At 38.2% G+C, this 20,343-nt stretch overlaps 1 protein-coding gene across 9 annotated transcripts in view; it reads right to left on the bottom strand.

The window, feature by feature from the left end:
- Nucleotides 1-20,343, bottom strand: part of Fut8 (fucosyltransferase 8) — a 368,007-nt gene that overhangs the window by 207,837 nt on the left and 139,827 nt on the right. Inside the window, exon 1 of one of the 9 annotated variants that reach the window (XM_087195290.1) lies at nt 9,967-10,019. The exons of the other annotated variants lie outside the window; for them this stretch is intronic. The gene's annotated coding sequence lies outside the window, so the exon portion shown is untranslated. Of the gene's footprint in view, nt 1-9,966; nt 10,020-20,343 lie in introns of those variants that run through there. 9 annotated transcript variants of the gene reach the window in all.

Raw genomic sequence — 20,343 nt, 5'->3', positions numbered from 1 at the left:
TTATACAGTTTAGTAGTCTAACACTAGCATGCATAAGGTTCTAGGTTCAACCCCCACCATCAGCAAAAGGACAAAAAAATATTTAAAAACTGTACATTTAGAAAAACTATTTTCAGATATGGAGCAATGATGAGACAAGGTTGCAGTGCCTGAAAGAAGATTAACAATAAAGCCAATCCCTACGACCACTCCAGTCTTCTGCCTAGAGGAATTTACTGGACATCAGCACAGAAAGAATAATTTAGCAAAGCACAGTCATCTTCCTAAAATGAGAAGACAGAGACCAAAGTTTAGGCAGTTTAAGGTAGATGAAATGAGCTAGTCAGTATATTATAGATGAGGTAGCTGCCCAGACAAGGAGCTCAGAAACCTGCACAGGAGATCCTTTGAGTCTTTGCCTGTATACTAAGCTATACATGCATACTAAGCTCTACATGCATACTAAGATATCACAAAGTCTGGCAACAGAACAATTATTAAGGGGAAAAAAAATATAGACAGCTGAAAGCTGAACATCTCTCAGAGATTGTGCAAAGTTGGGAGAGCTATGAATCCCAACCAAGTACAATGAAATCGCCACATAGAAAAATGAGCATTCACCAAAAAGCCAAGAAATAAAACATCTTTGAAGTCAGAGTTACACAAACAGGGATCAGAAAAGGTTTCCTATACACAGTAAAACAGCAAACATCTTAAGCTATGTCAAACAAATACAGTGTCTGTCACATATACTTCTTAGTTTCTACTGTTAGGTTGTGGACCACATTTGGTCCATAAACCAAAGTTTACTAGCTTTAGCCACTGACTAAAGGCATTGCTAACAGAAGGCCTAACAAATCTTAAAAAGATAAAAAAGGATTAACATGATTCAAAAGTGACTCAAAATAATTGCCAATAACTATCAAAATAAAATGCACTACATTTCACAGATTAACAAGATATTGACAATTAACAATAAAAGTTCATAATGTTCAGTGACTAATTAAAAATTACAAAGAATACAGACCTCCAAGAACCTGCTAAAGGCTAAGGATGACTTAGAACACTAAAAAAAATATCCCAGTTCTCTCTGCTGCTACCTCACACCAAGAATGAGGTAGCAGCAGGGCACGACTACAGGAATTTTATATCTCTGATTCACTGAACTATTGCAATAACAATAGGAAATCAAATCCAACTCAATTACTGATTAGACTGACATAATCACTGTCCCCCAACTGCAACCCCACGTACAGAAACAATCTCAAAGAAGAAGCTTCTGGGCATAAATATTCTTCACTTCACTTCAGTCTTTGTTGCCCTTTACCTACAATGTCTGAAATGTAAAAAATTAAAAAATTTTTAAAAATCATTAAATAAGAGTCGCACGGAAGATGCCAAATCAGCCCGCTGCAGACAGGCAGGTCTGTGCAGGACCTAACGAGGTCCTGAGTCTCAAGGAAGACGCCGAATCAGCTCGCTGCAGTCAGGCAGGTCTGTGCACGCCCTACCGGGGCCTTGAGCTGCTTGGAAGACGCCGAATCAGCCCGCTGCAAACAGGCAGGTCTGTGCACACCCTACGGAGGTCCTGAGCCTCACTGAGCACCCTGAATCAGCCAGCTAAAGACAGGCAGGTCTGTACACGCCCTACCAAGGTGCCGAGCCGCAAGGAAGACACTGAATCAGCCCGCTGCAGACAGGCAGCCACCTGGTTCCACACTACAAAGACGCAGAGGACAACCACACCACCAGACCACGGTACTGAGTCCCGATGCTCCTGGCCCAGAGGTAGGGGCTTCTGAGCCGCCTTCCTGGTCCACAGGAAGGGGCTTCCCGGTCACCATCCCTCCCGCTGCTCCCAGCCCACAGGATAGGGCTTTTGGGCCACCTTCTGTACCACTGCTCCTGGCCCAGAGGAAGGGGCTTCCAGGCCACCATCCCTCCCACCGCTCCCGGCGCAGAGGTAGGGGCTTCTGAGCCACCATCCCACTGCTCCTGGTCCAGAGGAAGGGGCTTCCCAGCCACCATCACTTCGGCTGCTCCCAGCCCACAGGAAAGAGCTTTTGGGGCACCATCCCTACCGCCGCTTCTGGCCCCTGTCCCACCTCTCCCAGCGCAGAGGAGGTAATCCGTGCAGGCGCCAACAACCCCCTGCCCAGTCAAAATGAGAAAACACATAAATAAGTCTCAAAACCAGACTTCCAGATCACCTACAGCAACCCCAAAGGGAAATGACATGGAACACTCTGATACTCAACCACCTGGACCCACTCAACTGGCAACAAAAGGGGATCTGGAAAAAATGAAATCAGAAATAATTTCTCAGATAACAGGAGAAATTGTGCCCCTAGTGCAAGACATGATTAATAAATCTAGAGAGGAGCTGAGGAACATGATGGAATCCCAACATAGGAAACAAATGGAATCCATAAAACAGATGCAAATAGATTTCCAGGACATGAAAATCTCCACTGAAAGTCTACACAGCAGAATGAGCCATTGTGAGGACAGAATTTCAGATATAAAAGATAAGATTGCAATTAGTGAGCAGGAGAAGAAAAACTGCTTCACAATTATAAGTGAACATGAGAAATCAATCCAGCAGCTGTTAGATGATGCAAAGAAGAATAACATAAGACTGACTGGAGTCAATGGAGAAACAGGAAAGAGTGCAGATGACATAAAAAATCTCCTCACAGAAATAATGGCAGAAAACTTCCCAAGCAGGGGAAAAGAACTTGACATACAGATAAGTGAGGCATATAGGACTCCAAACAGCCTTGATCAAAAAAAAACTACACATAGGCATATAATTGTTAACATTCCAGAAACACAACAGAAGAACAAAGTTCTACAAGCAGTCAGAGAAAAGGAACAAATCACACACAAAGGAAAGCCCATCAGAATCACAGCAGACTTCTCCACACAAACCATCAAGGCAAGAAGAGCTTGGAGTGACATATTCCAAGCCCTAAAAGAAAACAGCCTCCAACCCAGACTGATGTACCCTGCAAAACTATCTTTCAAAATGGATGGAGAAATAAGATACTTTCATGACAAAGAGCACCTTAGGAACTTCGTGAATACCAAACCAGTACTCCAAAGAATTTTACACAATATCCTAGGAACAGACGTTGAGGATCACAACCCCAGGAAGCAAAACAGAATGAATCCATCTGGCATGACAAGAAATTAAATGTAAAGGGGAAAAACCCAACAAAAAGAAAAAGTCATGGCAATAACAAGTCAATACATTTCATTTATAAAAATCAATGTTCATGGTCTCAATTCACCAATCAAAAGAAATAGACTGGCAGAATGGGTCAAGAAGCAAAATCCAATAATATGCTGCATACAAGAAACACACTTCATTCAAAAGGAAACTCATAGACTGAAAGTTAAAGGGTGGAAAACAATACTCCATGCCACAGGAACCTGAAAAAAAGCAGGAGTAGCTATCCTTTTTGCAGATCAAGTAGATTTCAAACCAACACTGATTAAGAGAGACGAATAAGGACATTACATCCTTGTAAAGGGAAGAATCCAAGAGGAAGAGATGACAATCATAAATATCTATGCACCAAACACTAGTGCACCCAACTATATAAAACAAATACTAACGGACATGAAAAGTCATATATGCACTAATACAATTGTAGTGGGGGACCTCAACACCCCACTGTCACAAATAAATAGATCAACTAGGCTAAAAATAAGTAATGAAATACTAGAACTCAATCAAACTCTTGAACAAATGAACTTAACAGATGTTTACAGCATCTTCCACCCTACAAAATCAGAATACACATTCTTCTCAGCTGCGCATGGGTCATTCTCAAAATCAGACCACATACCCACACATAGAACATGTTTAAGTGCAAAGGAACTGAAATTATCCCCTGTATATTATCAGACCATAGTGTGATGAAATTGGAGATCCATAGCAAAAGAAACTCAAAAAATTTCATAAACACGTGGAAATTGAACAACACACTTCTGAATAACCAATGGGTCACAGAGGAAATTAAAGAAGAAATCAGACAGCTCCTTCAATTAAATGACAATGACAATACAACATATCAGAATCTATGGGACACAATGAAAGCAGTCTTACCAGGGAAACTCATAGCAGTGAATATGCATATTAAGAAAACAGAACAAGCCCAATTTAAACAACCTGATGCTGAACCGCAAGCTTCTAGAAAAAGAAGAAGAGGACAACCCCAAAGCTCATACAAGGGAGGAAATTACAAAGATCAGAGGAGAAATCAATGCAATGGAGACTAAGAGAAAGATACAAAATATCAATGAAGCCAAGAGTTGGTTCTCCGAAAGATCAACAAAATTGACAAACCATTAGCCAACCTTGTCAGAAAAAGGAAAGAAAAGGCCCAAATCCATGCAATTAGGAATGAAAAGGGTGAAACTACAACAGACCAAGCAGAAATCCAGAGGATCATCAATACCTACTTCCAGAACCTATACGCCAATAAGATGGACAACACAGAAGAAATGGACAGATTCCTAGATACATATGAATTACCAAAGTTGAATGAAGAAGACCTAAAAATTCTGAACAACCCCATATCAACCAATGAAATTGAAAATGTAATTAAAAACTTATCACATAAGAAAAGCCTGGGCCCTGATGGCTTCACTGCTGAATTCTATAAGACATTTAGAGGGGAACTGCTGCCACTACTGTTTAAACTCGTCAATGAAATTGAAAGGGAAGCAATACTCCCAAATTCATTCCTGGAACCAAGCATCACCTTGATCCCCCAAGCAGAGAAAGACCCAACTGAAAAAGAGAACTATAGGCCAATCTCACTAATGAACATAGATGCAAAAATCCTTAATAAGATACTGATAAACAGAATGCAGAAGATCATCAAGAAGATCATACACCCTAATCAAGTGGGATTCATCCCAGGGATGCAGGGATGGTTCAAAATATGAAAATCAATCAATGTAATACACTATATCAATAGAGCCAAGGACAAAAACCATAGGATTATCTCCATAGACACAGAAAAAGCATTTGACAAAATCCAACATGCATTTATGATAAAAACCCTACAAAAAATTGGAATAGATGGTCTCTACCTCAAACTGATAAAAGCCATCTATGAAAACCCAACAGCCAGTATCATACTAAATGGTCAAAAACTCAAATCCTTCACACTAAAATCAGGAACAAGACAAGGATGTCCACTATCACCACTCTTGTTCAACATAGTTCTGGAAACATTAGCCACAGGAAATAGACAAGAGAAAGAAATAAAAGGAATAAAGATAGGAAATGAAGAAGTCAAATTGTCATTATTTGCAGATGACATGATACTCTATATAGAAGACCCCAAGAACTCCACCAAAAGTCTTCTAGACTTAATAACCAAATTCAGTCAAGTAGCTGGTTACAAGGTCAACACACAAAAATCAATAGCTTTCCTCTACACCAATGACAGACTCACTGAGAGAGAAATAGGGCAAATAATTCCTTTCACAATAGCATCCAAAATACTGAAATACCTAGGAATCAACCTAACGAAAGAAATCAAAGACTTCTTCTCTGAAAACTATGGCACTCTGAAAAGAGAGATTGAAGATGATATCAGAAAATGGACAGACATCCTCTGCTCCTGGGTAGGAAGGATTAATAGAGTGAAAATGGCCATACTTCCAAAACTGGTATATAGATTTAATGCAATTCCAATTGAGATCCCAGCAGCATACTTCATGGACCTTGAGAAAACAATCCAAAAATTCATTTGGAACAAGAAGAGACCCAGAATAGCAAAAGCAAATTCTAGGTAACAGAGACATGGCTAGGGGTGGGTATCACAATTCCCAACCTGCAACTATACTTCAAAGCTACTGTGATCAAAACAGCATGGTACTGGCAAAGAAACAGACTTGAGGACCAGTGGAACAGATTAGAAGATGCAGAAACAATGCCTGACACACTCAGCCATCTCATCTTCGACAAAGGAGCCAAACACCCTCACTGGAGGAAACATAGCCTCTTTAATAAATGGTGCTGGACAAATTGGGCTTCAACTTGCCAAGATTAAAACTAGACCTGTATCTCTCACCATGCACTAAACTAAAATCAAAATGGATTAAAGATCTAAATATTAAAATAAAAACTCTGAACCAGTTGGAACAGAGGTTAGGTAGAACCCTTGAAGACATCGGTGTAGGGAAAGATTTTATGAACAAAACCTCAGTTGCCCGTGAACTAGCACAAACAATCAACAAGTGGGATCTCTTCTTATTAAAAGGCTTCTGCACAGCAAGAGAAACCACCAGCAGTGTGAAGAGACAACCCACAATGTGGGAAAAAATCTTCACCTGCTCTTCCTCAGACAAAGGTCTACTATATCTCGAATCTATAAAGAACTTAAAAAGATCAGACCTCCCAAATTTAAAGACCCAATCCAAAAATGGGCATCGGAAATGAATAGACATTTCTCAGACAAAGAAGTAGAAATAGCAAATAAATACATGAAAAAATGTTCAACATTACTGGTCATTCGAGAGATGCAAATGAAAACAACGCTGAGATTCCACTTCACTCCAGAAAGAATGGCTGCTATCATGAAATCAACCAATAACAAATGCTGGCGGGGCTGTGGGGAAAGAGGAACCCTGCTCCACTGCTCGTGGGAGCGTAGACTGGTGCAAGCACTGTGGAAATCAGTATGGAGATACCTCAAAGAACTAGGACTGGAAGTCCCACTTGACCCCGCTATTCCACTGCTGGGGATCTTCCCCAAAGAATTAAAAGAATCATACCACAGTGATATATGTGCACCCATGTTCATAGCAGCACAGTTTGTAATAGCTAAAACTTGGAAACAGCCCAAATGCCCATCAACTGGAGACTGGATAAAGAAAATATGGTTTTTTAATAAAATGGAGTACTACTCAGCCATCAAAAATGAGAAATTAGAGACATTTATAGCTAAGTGGATGCACATTGAGCCGATACTTTTAAGTGAAATAAATAGGACACACATGTATAAATACCGAATAGTTTCTCTCGTGTGAGAAACTGAAAGTGTAAATAAGGACTAAATGTATAATAGGTAATGTGAAATAGGAAGAAAAGGGGCAAAGGGGAAGGAAGTGGGAGGGCTAGGGGAAAGGATAGAAGGGAATGGGATTAATATGAGGAAATGGAAAAATAGGAACAAAATCTTTGTAAATAGGGAGGAATGGAGGGGTTGAAGGCAGGGCTGGGCAAGGGTGAAAAATAAGAACCAAGAGAGACTATGTAAAGGTGCCAATTTCCTATGATGAATGTCATTATATTGTATACCTAAAATGTACCAATGATTAGAATGAATAATCGATAGTGCAAAATAGGAAGAAAAGGTCCAAAGGGGTAGGGGTAGTGGGAGGGGCAGGGGAAAGGAAAGAAGGGAAAGGAAAAATGATGAGAAATGAAAAAAATGGAAATAAAGTCTTTGTAAATAGGGAAGGGTGGAGGGGGTGAACGGAGGGCTAGGAATGGGGAAAAAATAAGAACCAAGATGCATTATGTAAAGGTACAATTCCCAATGAGAAATGTAATTGTGTTGTATATCTAAAATGTACCAATAAAAGAATTTAATAAAAAAATAATCATTAAATATATGAAAGAACATATGAAAACCAAACTACTGTCAAAGACAAAGCAAAGAGCAGAACTAGACCCAAAAGTCAATCTGATGTTGGAACAATGAGACATAAGAAAGAACAGGTAGCCCTGTTGCAGAGAACACAGCATGAAGATAAAGAAGAAAATAACCCACAGGAAGAGATATACCCTCCCAGGCTACTCCAAGCTCTTCAGGTCTATGGAGAGCAACCCCAGGAAAGAGAAAACAAAAAACAGCAACAACAACAACAACAACAAAAGATCAAAGTTGATATTCTAGAATATTTCTCAATAGGAGATGCCCTTAGGAGGGGGAAATGAGAGGGGTAGGGGAAAGGAAAGAAGGGAATGGAATTAATATGAGAAAATGGAAAAACGGAAACAAAGTCTTTTTAAACAGGGAGGGATGGAGGGGTTGAAGGGAGGGCAGGGGAAGGGGGAAAAAAATAAGAACCAAGAGAGTATGTAAAGGTGCATATCTGAAATGATGAATGTCATTATATTGTATGCCTAAAATGTACCAATAAAAGGATATACCAAAAAAAAATAGGAGGGCCGGGGATTTAGCTCAGTGGTTTTGCCTCCTGCTGCGCAAGTGGCAAGGACCCAAGTTCAATCCCCGGTACAAAAAAAAAAACAGGAGATGCTCTTAATGCCACAGTGAAGAAGAAAATGAAATTCAAGAAATTGTAGAAGCCAGTTCTTGAGTAACTGGCTCTGAAAAGGAAGAAAGAGAAGAAAGAGAGCTGGGTTGCAGAAGATGCTCCATAGACCTGGGATGCAGGCACAGATGTCAGTGGTGCTGGAGAAGAAACATGGATATGCAACATGGACAAGCTGTGTATAAAACAGATGGCACAAAAGGCCTTTCAAGATGGCCTTACTGAGTTGGGCAAAACAGAAGCTTCAGAAACCAAGAAATGGACAGGAACTCAATTTGGTCAGTGGGATACTACTGGTTTCGACAATGAGGAACAAACCAGATGTGGTGGTGCTCGCCTATAATCACAGCACTCAGAAGGCTGAGGCAGGAGGACTCCCACAAGTGTAAAGCCAGTCTGGATTACATACTGAGTTCAGGGCCAGCCTGAACAATATATTGAGACCCTGTCTCAACTGCCCTACCCCCCAAAAATAAAAATGAGAAACAAAATCTGAAATTCCTTAAACTTAGAGGTAGCTTGGAGAATCTCTCTCTTTCATTCAACCACCACCCCCTCCTCCAGCATGACTAGGACCCCAACACAGCCTTCAGCAAGAAGGCAGGGGACACCATAAAGAAGAATTTTCAACAGAACTAGAACCTGGCCATGGGCTGGAAGTCCAGCTGAGGCTGCCATTGTCTCCTCTCCCACCCCAAACAAAATCTTCTATATCAACAAGAATGCTCCCAAGTCTGTCACCTTGGGAGATTAAAGTCCACTGTCTTGTGCCCCAAACAGCCAAATTGCTTTTCCTATTCAGTTTTACAGATGGAAGCCATCTGACACTCACATCCTATCAAACATCTGTGAATATTACAGAATGCGGTGGATAGGCTTGGATGGACCAGGACAAACTCATGTGGGGAGCCAAATAAACATGCTCATGGCTAAAACCCATTTTCTGGGTTATAACTTTTATCCTTCTTTGGTGACATCAGTATATAATTAACAGCAGCTAACAGCTAACATTTGCTGAGGATTTAGCATGCACTGGGCACATATCATCTTTGCATTAATATTTAAGTGTTATAATTACGAAATGGGTGATATTTTTATTCCTATCTTATAGATAAGGCAGCTGAGACTCTGGAATGAAGTAATGAAATTGACCAGGGTCACCCCAAAAAATGTTTTAAAGGATCTCATGAAAATAGCGGTAATATATACACAAGTAGATGAGGAATTCAGCACAGAAGAAATGCTAAATAAACATAAAACCAAAATATCAGAGAACCTTCAATAGTATTATCAGAAGATGCAGCAAAGGTGAGAACAAATCAGTGAAATTGAGGAGAAATCAATAGATATTATGCAAAATGAAGCCCCAAAAGGGAAAAGAATAAAAAAAACAAACAGAATAGAGAACTCAAAAGCTGTAGATAATATCAGATGATTTAACATGTATAACTGGATCACAAAGGTAAGACGAGAAAATGAGGCAGAAAACATTTTTTTTAAATGTTGTGTAAAAAAAAATGTTGGTTAAGAATTTTTCAAAGTAAATAAATGATAACAAACCACAGAGGAAAGACATGTAGAGAACTGAAAAAGTACATACAACTGCTAACAAATGGGACAGAGAATCTTGCAAGTAACTAGAAAAAAAATATTACAGAGAAGGAAACAGTGAGAACATACTTCATGTCAAAAATCATGCTGGTCAGGGGCCATGGATTTAGCTCAGTGGTTCCACCGCCTGCTTCACAAGCGCAAGGACCCGAGTTCAATCCCTAGCACCAAAAAAAAGAAAAATCATGCTGGTCAGAAGACAATGGAGTAGCATCTCTACAATACTAAGGGGAAAAAATGTTGACTCAGAATTCTGTTCCCAGTGAAAACAACTTCCAAAAATGAGGACAAAGATCCAGATTTCTTTTTTTCAAAAAAAGGGCTAATGAACATTCTGTGCCAACAAAACTATATTGCAAAAAAATTTAAATTATTTCAGGAAGTATGACACCAAACAAAATATGGATCTATGCAAAGAAATAAAGAGAACCAGGAATGATAAAATTTTAAAAAGCATGAACATTTTCTCTTAATTTAATCAAGTTAAAGGATAGATATCCAACTAAAAAATTACAACAATATATCATTGGATTTATAACACATAAAAAGCAAAATATATGACCACACACACACAAAAAGGACCATGTTATGGTTTGGGTCTAGCTGTCTCTCCAAAGCCTCATGCTGTCATAGGTAAGGCTTTTTCGGAGGTGGCTGAGTCTAGAGTATGTGATGCTGGGAATAAGGATGTATGATTACTAAATCAGTACTTTGATTGGCTTGGTACCACCCTAATCCTGGTAACCTAGATACAATATAAGGACAGAAAGAGGCTTGTCTTCTCCCTTGCTTGCTTACTTTTGCTATCTTCTGTCTGCCATGAAGTTCTCCTCTGCGATGCCCTTCAGCCAAGACACCCTGCCTTGGAGCCTCTACAAACCTTGAGCTAAATAAACCTTTCCCCTTTTAACTATGGGTGTCGGGTATTTTGTCTCAGCAACAAGAGAAAATCAGCTAACATAGGATGTAGGAAATGAAATTTCATAGCAATGAACTACTTACTACACAGGAACTGTTATTTGAAGGTAGACCCACACATAAAGATATGTGGTATGACTTAGAAGTACACTGCTTCAATAGGCACTAGCCATAGGCAACCATTTAAACAAGAATTAAAATTTAAAACTTATTTCTTAGCCACATTTCAGTTGCTCAATAACCACCTGTGTCTAATGGTTACCACCATGGCTATTATTAATAAAGAGCTTTTCTAACATGAGACAGCATTCCTCTAGAGTAACATTTTTTTTTTTTACAAAAGGCATAACAAAAGGTATAACAAAAAATCCAATAGTGGAGATAAAATGGAATAAAAACTGAAAAGATAACTCAAAACAAAAAATAAAGATGGATAAGTGTAAGATATGTGATATAGACATCAATGAATGCTATAGGATTTCTTGAGATCACGAAAAGTTCTCTGCTATGCTTCGCTTGGTGTATCATTTATGATATATAAATTTCATTTACTTTTAAACATGCAGCATTTTATTCTTTTTAAACTATTTTTATTTTTTGGCAGTATCAGAGATTGAACCCAAGACCTCCCACATGCTAGCATTGATGAGAGTAGCTGGATTTACAGTGGACCTTTGACTTATGATCTTAATTCACTCTCAAGGGCTGATTTTTTCTCAAGTTGGCCAAATGAAGGCTCAGGCTCCTCTACACAGCCTTCAAAGTCTCTCTTCTGTAAAATTTTAGGCCACACTTTCTTCCAGGCAGATCGCAGTGTCCTTGGGGAGACATTGGCCCAGGATTTCTCAATTAACCCCACACAGGAAAGGATGCTGCAGTGTTCCTTCCAGAACTCTATAAGTGTTAAATCTGTATCTGAAACAATCTGGAAGCACAAGCGGCTGGCATTTGGGTCATAACTCAAGACTTTGTTCATATGTTAAAACTAAAATTCCAGTCATAATCCAAGTTGCTCCTATGTCAGGCTGGTCATAACTCTAGAGTCCACTGTAAATGCCCAGTGTAACTTTTTTTTAACAAACAAAAAACTGTACATAATTCATGTATACAACGTGACGAATTTCAAAATAAGTATACACTCATGACCTCATCATCATAATCTACACCATAAACCAGTGACAGTGAACCTTTTAGAGACTGAGTGCCCAAACGGCAACCCAAAACTCACTTATTTATCACAAGGTGCCAACACTGTAATTAAACCTGAATACTAACAGGCCATACGAAAGCACTGTGGAGTCGAGGCTAATGAGTTGCGGCTTTTGACAACATTGCCTGGCGCAGCTACTCTTTCCGAGCATGTACATGGTTGCTGTGTTACCGGATGCCTGGCTGCAGGGGCAATGCTGGGGCAACTTGGCTTGCGTGTCAACAGAGTCCTCTGCCTGCCTGTTGCGGCACACTTGCCACAGGTTCACCACCGTCACAAACCTACGTTATCATTTCCAAAAGTTTCTTCTTGCTCTTACTGTCATTATTATTATTTGAGGTAAGAACACTTTATACAAGTTTTAACTTATTAATACATTTTTAAGCATTATAGGCACTATGCTGTATAGTAGATCTTTAGGACTGTCATGGTATAAAAGAAAGTTTGTATCCTTCAAATACTTCTTCCCTGTTTTCCCCTCTCTCACAATTCGTAAAGAGAAGAATAGCTCAACCATTGTGTTAGAAACAATAAAAGCAGCCACAGTTCTATTTATAACACTGGCAGACTGTGACTGTTCATTAAGACTTAACGAGAAGAAAATGACCAATACCCATATTTGGCATCTTACTGTTTAAAAAGGATGTTTAAAAGAGTCACATTCACATGGCTTCATTTTAATACTCAGGGCAAAAGATGAGTGTGTGACTATTTTAAAACCACAAATGACTAAAAGCCTGCCTTGTTCTGTGAACTGCATTCATAGAAGAGTTGTCATCAAAACTGACATTATTCACTATTTATTTAACTAACATAAATAAGTGTGCTCCAGGCAAACAGCAGTACACCATTACATATTAAACAGTTACACATACATGCCATATAATAAGAAGCTATACTAGCAGGAATTTATACATTTAAGATGTGTTTTAACACGTGAACAAAATGCATTCAGAAGGCTATTCAACGCAGAGTTTTTTTGTAACAGCTCCAAACTGGAAAAAAAAAAATGTAATTGCCTATCAAAAGAAGTACGGTTGGGCCTGGGGATTTAGCTCAGTGGTTCCACCCCCTGCTCTCCAAGTGCAAGGTCCCGAGTTCGATCCCCAGTACCAAAAAAACAAAAAGAATTACAGTTAAATAAATTACGAATTAGTTTGCTAAAAAATGTTTACTATTATGTCAATGAAGACAAAAATGTGACCCAACGCCTAGAAGAAAATCAGTCAATTGAAAGAGACCCAAACAATACATTATGATGATGGTAGATAAGAACATTGAAACAACATAAAAATATATTGTAAGATTTAAAGAAAAAATGAGTATGTTGGACTTCAGGGAAGATGATGGAGTGTTAAGCAGCAACAAATCAGCCTCTCAAGATTTGAAATCCAAACACTGGAAAATAACAACTTGGGGAAGGAAAGAAGGAGGGAGGTAGATCCCTGTGGCCCAGGAAGGATATGAAGGGAAAATTGGTAGTCTACAGAGAAATTGAAGAGACAGACCTCAATGTGGAAAAAGAAAGGGGCAATCTGCACTTTCTCCCCAGCCCCTGGATCATGACATGAGAGAGGAAGGTCAAATCTAGAGACACAGTGAAAGTGAGCAATCCAAGTGGGCTTCAAGGAGAAATGCACCAGTGGAACAGAGCAGTGGATGCTGTGTGCTGCAGTGGATGCTGTGTGCTACAACGGCTGCTGAGTGACTCCAGACTAAGCAACGGCCATGTCCACTGGAGAGGGTGCTTTACCAGGTACCATTTAGGGAGGGATCAACTGAACCTGGGACTCTGAGCAGCTGCGGGTTAGCTTCATCTCAGGTCTCCCACTGTTAAAACTCCCACAGTGACTGCATGAGGGACAACATGGGAGATGTCTGTGGTCAGGGGGAGCTGTAGTCAGGCTTCCGAGACACCCAGAGTGTTATAAGGTAAACAACCCAGGCCCCACCCCATGACCAGAGGCCATATTCAGCCTGAATTTCTGTGGATTTGAAATTCCCAGAACCAGCAACCTCTACTAATCTTACAGATGGCTTGCTGGTGATTATCCAGCATGGCTATGGGCTCTGACTGCCTACCTTGCCTACCATCAAGAGCAGAGTCACACCTTGAACTGGACACTGCCCCAAAATTATACATCCCAAAAGAGAACCACAGGCTTAAAAACCACAGAGAAAAGTTTTTTCTTTGGTTTTGTTTTATGCTTATTCATTAGGGTTCTTTTTTCAATTGTTCTTGTTTTCTGTGAATGTGAACATTGTTTTTAGTTTTCATGGTTTGCTTTATTCATTTTTGTTTTTTCCTTCTTTATTTCCCTCCTGTCTTCATCAGTTTCCTGAGTCTTTGGTAATCTTCCTTTGTCCCTCAGCCTGGCTTCTAACCTCTTTCTTTTTTTATTTCTCTATTTTTACCTCTTTTCCCTTTTAAATTTTCTCCCCTTAGGGTAAAATTGCTCTACTGAGTGATATTTACTGTATACAATTTTCTGATTCATCTTAGATTTTCTTATGTAACTATAAATCTCATATCTATGGTTAAAGGGACCAAATTAATAGTTACCATAGTCTCTGCTTGATGCCATTATTATTACTGATTGTACTACTTTACGAAGGTGACAGAGTTGTAATCAATTGCTTTTCTTGTATTCTAACACATACATTCTCTGGGGATAATAAACAAAACTACAGTCCAGTACCAAAGAACTGGGTGCTAGGCCAAACAAGCTGCAACCTTTCATCTCTAATAAACAGAAGAGGCAGGATCTTGGGACAGACTGAAAGGTCAAAAGTCAGCTATACCTAGAAGACAAGTCTAAAAAGTAGTTATTTCCTAAAGAGGTTTCAATAATAGCAATATAGCTACCTACTATAAACACCTTAAAAACCTCAATCCATGAAAGAGATTTAAAAGAAAAAAAGAGAGAGAACAGGAAGCAAGATGGAAACCCATAACCCCCAACTCACCCAAGCAAATCCAGTGGACACTGAAGTGGAAGCACTCAAAAGCCACCCAGCTGAATTTTCTGAAGTGGTAGCAGAACACAACAAATTAAGTCTTTTGACAAAGCAAAAACAGAAATAATTACAGAGATAATTAAAGAGATAATGATAATAATGAGGGAAATGGTTAGTGAATCTAGAGTAGATATAGACAAAACAATAGAGGAGCTTAGAAAACACATTGAAACCATGAAAACCCACATAGAAAAGAACTGGATTCCATAAAACAGACTCAAATAGAAATCCAGGAACTTAAGGGATGCAATGAAAGCAGTCCTACAAGGAAAATTTATAGTGATAAGTGCAGAAAAACAGAGTAAGTTCAAATAAATAACCTAATGTTGAAGCTCAAAGTTCTAGAAAAGGAAGAGCAAGTTAAACCCAAAGCTCATACAAGGAGGAAAATTATAAAGATTTGAGCAGAAATTAATGCAATTGAGACTAAGAAAATAATACAAAGAATCAATGAATCAAACAATTGTTTCTTTGAAAGATCAAATAAAACAGACAAATCCTTAACCAACCTTATCCAAAAAAAGACCCAAATCCATACAATTAGGAACGAAAAGGGCAAAAATCACAATGGATCCTTCATAAATGCAGATCATCAGTACCTACTCTGAGAACCTATACTCTAGTAAAATGGAAAACTCAGAAAAAATGAACAGATTCCTTGACACATATGAATCACCAAAGCTGAATCAAGAAGATATAAAAATTCTAAATAAGCCAGTATCAGTCAATGAAATTGAAGAAGAAAAAAAAAAAAAACCTACCAACAAAGAAGAGGCCAGGTCTGGACAGATTCACTGCTGAATCTAAGATCTAATGCCCCTATTCCTCAAACTGTTTAATGAAATTGAAAGGGAAGCAATACTCCAAAACTGATTCCTGAAAGCAAGCATTAACCTGATACCAAAAACAGAGAAGAATCCAACCAAAAAAAAAAAAAAAAACTACATGCCAATCTCCCTAATGAACATAGATGCAAAAATCCTTAATAAAATACTGGCAAACAGAATGCAGCAAATCATCAAGAAGTTTATTACACCATGATCAAGTAGGTTTCATCCTAGGGATGCTGAACGGTTCAACATACATGTCATACCTGGCTTAAGTGAGTCTGTCACAAACAAACAGGACAAAAGCAAATAGGCCACTTTCAGCAAACGACAGGCTATTTCCCATCAAAGAGAAGACAATCTCCCTGGCGCCAAAAAGTCCAGTGACTCTCTACACACCTGCACAAACTATTCTTATATTCAATCATAAACATTTCACCCCAGATTCCTTAGCCCCTTCAATACCTATATAAGCTAATTCCTTTCCCAATTAGGTCCTAATATCTCTCTCCTGATATTGCCCATTTACCCACAGATGAAATCTCTCCCAGCTAGCTGCTGCTATTTCTCTCTCCCAGTGTCAGCTCATCCACACACGGATGTAATAAACTTGGCTTTTTCCAGCTTGCTTCTAGAATCTATCCCTGATTTGTCTCTGTTCACCAGAATAAATTTTTCTTCTCTTCACAAAAAGCCTGTTTAAACAAGTAGATTGATGTGTGTGGTCTATAACAATATGCAAATCAATAAATATAATACACCACATTAACAGAACCAAGGACAAAAACCACATGATCATCTCAATAGATGCAGAAAAGGCATTTGACAAAGTCCAACGCCGATTCATGATAAAAGGCCTAAAGAAAATTGGAATAGAAGGTCTTTATCGCACTCTGATAAAAGCCTTCTATGACAAACCAACATTCAACATCATACTAAATGGTCAAAAAGTGAAAGCTTTTACTATAAAATCAGTAAAAACACAAGGTTGCCCACTATCACCACTCCTATTCAATATAGTTTTAGAAACATTAGCCTAAGCAATTATATAAGAGAAAAAAATAAAAAGAATATGGATAGGAAAGGAAGAAGTTAAATTATCATTATTTATTGATGACATGTTACTCTGCATAGAAGACCCCAAAATAGTCCAAAAGCCTCCCAGAATTAATAACCAAATCTGGTAGCATAGCAGTACAAAATCAAAAATCAATAACATTCCTGTACACAAATAATAAACTCACTGAGAGGGAAATTAAGGAAACAACACCTTCACCACAGCATCAAGAAAAATGAAATACTAGGATTATCTAGTGAACAAAGTGAAAGACCTTTTCATTGAAAACCACAATTCTCTGAAAAAGAAGATCAAAGAGAATATCAGAAAATATAAAGATGTTCCTTGTTCTTGGATAGGCAGAACCCAAATAGTGATAATGGCCATAATTTCAAAACTGTTATACAGATTTAATGTAATCTTGATCGAAATAGCCATAGCATATGTAACAGAGTAAGAGACAATAATCCCAAAATTCATATAGAACTAGAAGAGACCTAGAAGAGCAAAAACAATTCTGGGCAACAAAAGCAAGGTGGGGGCATCAAGATCCCCAATTTGAAGTTATACTAGAAAGCTACCATGATAAAAACAGCATGGTCCTGGCAAAAAAACAGACCCGAGCATCAATGGAACAGAATAGAAGATGCAGAAACAACTCCAAATGCACACTGGAAGAAACATAGCTTCTTTGCACATGCTGGCTTTCCACATGCTGAAGATTAAACCTAGAGACGTATCTCTCACCATGCACTAAACTAAAATCAAACTGAATAAAAGATCTAAATATAAAAACAGAAACAATCTGCTATAAGAATAGATAAAACTCTTAAAGCACATGTGTAGGCAAAGACTTTATGAACAAAATCCAGACCACATTGGAAATATCACAAAGAATCAACAACTGGGATCACATCAAATTAAAAAGCTTTTGAGGGCCAGGGATTTAGCTCAGGGGTTCCTGCGCCTGCCTCACAAGCGCAAGGTCCCGAGTTTGATCCCTAGTACTAAAAAAAAAAAAGCTTTTGCACATCAAAAGAAACCACCAGAGTGAAGAGACAACTCACAGAATGGGAAAAATTTTTACCAGCTACTCCTCAGACAAAAGACTAACACCTACAATATATAAAAAAATCAGACCCCGAATTTTAAACATGCAATCCAAAAATGGGCATCTGAAATGAATAGACATTTCTCAAATGAAGAAGTACAAAGAGCAAATAAACGTATGAAAAAATATTCATTATCACTAATCATTCAAGAGATGCAAATTCAAATAACACTGAGATTCCACCTCACACCAGAAAGAATGGCTACCATCAAGAGATCAACCAATAACAAATGCTCGCAAGACTGTGGGGATAAAGGAACCTTTCTCTATTGCTGGTGTAAACTGGTACAACCACCATGTAAATCAGTATGGAGATTCCTCAAAAAACTGGAACTAGAGGATTCTATTTTATCTAGCTCTTCCCTTTCTATGTATCTTCCTGAAAGAGTTAAAAGCATCATACCACAGTGATACATGCATACCTAAGACTACAGCAGCCCTATTTATAATACCTGAATCTTGGAAACAGCCCATATGCCCATCAACAGATGAATGGATAAAGAAAATATGGTATTTATATGCAATGGAGTACTACTCTATTATCAAGAAGGATAAATATGAGTTACTTTTACGTAAATGGATGCACCTCAAGACCATAATTTTAAGTGAAATAAATCAGACACACAAGTTTAAATATATTGTTTCTCTTGTGTTAGAAACCTAGTAAAGAAGGAGCAAAATGGAGGACAGATATTGGGAAGTAGGAAGAACAGGTTCAAATGGGAAAGGGAACAGGGGAGGGGGGATAAGGGAGGGAAGGAAAGGAAAAGGGAAAAAAGAATAGAAGGAAAAATGGAAACAAAGCTTTTGTAAACGGGGAGTGGAAGAAGAGTTGAAGAGACAGGAAGGAAATGGGAATAAAAGAGGAATTAAGAAATATTATTTATTGATACAAATTCCCTATGATGAATGTGATCATTATATATGACAAATAGGTATAAATAAAAAATTTTAATTAAAAATTGAAAAAATAAAGAGCATATTAAAACTACATAACAAAAAGTGTAACTTTTAGAACAAAAATAGCCTACAACATCTGAAATTTTAAGTAATTCTCTGGAAAGGCTCAAAAGCAAACTAGATATTAGAGGGGAAACGTTAATGTCAAGACAGAGAAATACAAATAATACAAAGTAAAGCCAGTGAGAAAAACCCCCAAGCACTGTTAACATGACTTATCCTTAGATTCTGTACTGTTTTGTAGCTTCACCACAGCCACATAACTTTAGAGTAACTATCACAATGAATGGAAAACTGTTCAGGTTACAAAAGGCAAATGAAAGCCATCCATCAGAATCATTAGCTAAGCCAAAAAGCTATTTACAGTATCAGCCTCAGGGCCACCTGAAAACCTACAGGCATTTCCCTCTTTGGGTGTTCAGCCTGAAAACATATGTTTCAGAATAAAATTTGCCATTAAACTTGAAGTGAGATACACTGAAAATAATTTTAATCATGGGTATTTGCATAATCTCCAGCCTATTTGCAAATAAATATAAAACTATAATTTAGGGACTGTTTTCCAACAGTCTTGTGGGTGAGAATGAGGGTAAAAAATACACAACACAACAATGCAGGGGAAGATCTCATCAAAAACACACTCTTAAAAAAAAAAAAGAAAACAAAAGACTCATACACAGTGGAACACCTTTTCAAAGTGCTGAAATAAAAAGAAATGTGAGAATTATACTTTGTTATCTAGTGAAAATATAATTAAAAATTAAAATAGGTTTATGTAAGTTTTCAATTAACTTGTATAAATACCTATGAGTGAGATTTGTGGGTCACATGGAAAATGTATGTTTATAAAATACCACCAAATTGTGGCTGCACAATTATGAACTGTCTCCAGAAGGGAATGAGAGTTCTGCTATTTCATAATCTTCCTAGAGTTTGGTATAGCAAGCTTTTTATTTTGTTTTGCTTTGTTTTGTTTTTTTTGTTTTGTTTTGAGACAGGGTCTGGCTATGTAGTTTAGGCTGGCCTTGAATTCTCTACGTAGCCCATGCTGGCCTCATACTCACAGCAATCCTCCTGCCTCAGCCTCCCATTACAGGCATGTGGCACCATGCCTGGCTGGTACAGTAAACTTTTTTCAAAAGCAATTCTAATAGTCTTAAAGTGTTATCAAAGTGTGATTACAATGTGCATTTTCCTAATAATAAATGACACTAAGCATCTTTTTATATGCTTGTCATCATATATCTTCTTTGGTGAGGTATCTATTGAGATCTTTTGCCCATTTTTTTAGCATCTTTTATGTGCTTGGTCATGATGTATCTTCTGTGGTGAGGTGTCTATTGAG

Source organism: Heterocephalus glaber, unplaced genomic scaffold (genome assembly GCF_053883595.1).
Source record: "Heterocephalus glaber isolate CG9 unplaced genomic scaffold, H.glaber_assembly_v1.0 deba00001608, whole genome shotgun sequence".
Taxonomy (NCBI): Eukaryota; Metazoa; Chordata; class Mammalia; order Rodentia; family Bathyergidae; genus Heterocephalus; species Heterocephalus glaber.
The sequence above is the reverse complement of the archived record's forward strand: the minus strand, read 5'-3'. Positions and strand labels throughout refer to the sequence as shown.